Below are 1,857 nucleotides of genomic sequence, written 5' to 3'. Positions count from 1 at the left end.
CGTCGAAACAAAGTTAATGAGGAGAGAGAAAAGTCGCCAGATAAATGCGCAGGCAATCGGGTGAAGAAGACGAAGCCCGCAACCCGAAGATCTACCCAATCACCTTAGGTCAGCCCAGTTGATAAGAGAAGGAATCACTACAAGAGGAGTAAGATTCAGATTATCTTGTTGATGAAATATCTTAAGGCAAGAACATTGTTTGAGATTCGAATCACTCCACTAGCAAGATCGATCTTGTCTAGCTTGAATGATTCTTGTTGATCACATATCTCAACGCAAGAAAACTTGTTTGAGATTCAAATCACTCCACAAGCGAGATTGATCATGTTGAGCTTGAATGATTCTACATGCAACCTAAACAACATAGAATTGCAAATAAACTTAGCCATTGGCTAAAGAAGAGCACAAATGCTTCTTTTACTATATTTTTCAAATCTGCTTACAAATACAACATACAAGGCTTTATATAGCCTAAAAAATGAAACTATTAAAGACATTTCAAGAGTTGTAACATTCATACTTTATGGCCGTAATTAGCCATTATGTAAATGTAACCGAAATTAAATAAAAAGTCTTAAAATACAATAACTCTAAATTACTCTAAATTGTAACCCACCTAAAATTTACAACAATCAAACTTCATTCTTCTTCAATGTGGCATGAATTGAAACATCTTTTGATAATTTTGTCAACCTTTTCTTCACATCTTCATTGAAGTATATTGTATGATTGATGTCTTTTGTTTCATATCACCAGTACTCGACGGCTCCCGCGGCCTAGTCGCTTCAGCCTAAAACGCGTAAACCCAGTTATGGCCCAATCCGTAGCCTCGACCCGAGACCCGCAAGCCCAGTCCAACGCTGACACGCCCAGCCCAGCCCACCTACATTTTTCCTTCAGTCGGGCCGACCTGTCACCCGCGAACGACCTATCACCCGCGAACGACCTATCACCCGCGATCGGCCCAAAACCTACGAACGGCCCGAGACCCGCGAGCGATTCGATAACCCGCGCCTCGACCCGAGACCCCCGCATACGCGTCGCCCTCTGATTGTGCCACGTGGCACGTCTACAGCGCGACTCCCCTCGTTCCTAATGAGTAGGATATCGTCAACGTACAACACCAGGAAAGCTACAGTAGAGTTGACTATCCTTTTATAAACACAAGGTCCTTCTACATTTTGTTTAAAGCCATAAGATTTGATCGTAGTATCAAACTTTATTTTCCAGGATCGAGATACTTGCTTCAACCCATAAATGGATCTTTTAAGCTTGCAAACCCTTTGCTCGTTATCCGATTCAATGAACCCCTCTAGTTGAGCCATATAGATACTCTCTTCAAGATTGCCATTTAGAAGGGTTTTCTTAACATCCATTTGCCAAATTTCATTATCATAAAATGTGGCAATGGACAAGAGTATTCTAATCGATTTAAGCATAGCAACAGGAGAGAAGATTTCTTCATAGTCCACCCCCTCTCTTTGGGTATAACCCTTTGCTACAAGTCGAGCTTTAAAGGTCTGTACCTTACCGATTTAGTCTCGTTTCCTCTTATAGATCCATTTGCAACTAATAGGTTTTACCCCATCTGGTTGATCTACAAGTTCCCACACTGAATTGGAGTACATTGTGATATGTGGAAATCACTACAAGGGGAGTAAGATTCGGATTACCTTGTTGATCGAATATCTCAAGGCAAGAACATTGTTTGAGATTCGAATCACTCCACATGCAAGATCAATCATGTCTAGCTTGAATAATTCTTGTTGATCAAATATCTCAAACACTTGTTTGATATTCGAATCACTCCACAAACAAGATTGATCACGTCGAGCTTGAATGATTCTACATGCAACC

This window comes from Cucurbita maxima, unplaced genomic scaffold, assembly GCF_002738345.1.
Source record: "Cucurbita maxima cultivar Rimu unplaced genomic scaffold, Cmax_1.0 Cma_Scf00180, whole genome shotgun sequence".
NCBI classification, from domain to species: domain Eukaryota; kingdom Viridiplantae; phylum Streptophyta; class Magnoliopsida; order Cucurbitales; family Cucurbitaceae; genus Cucurbita; species Cucurbita maxima.
This window is presented reverse-complemented; position numbering follows the sequence as displayed.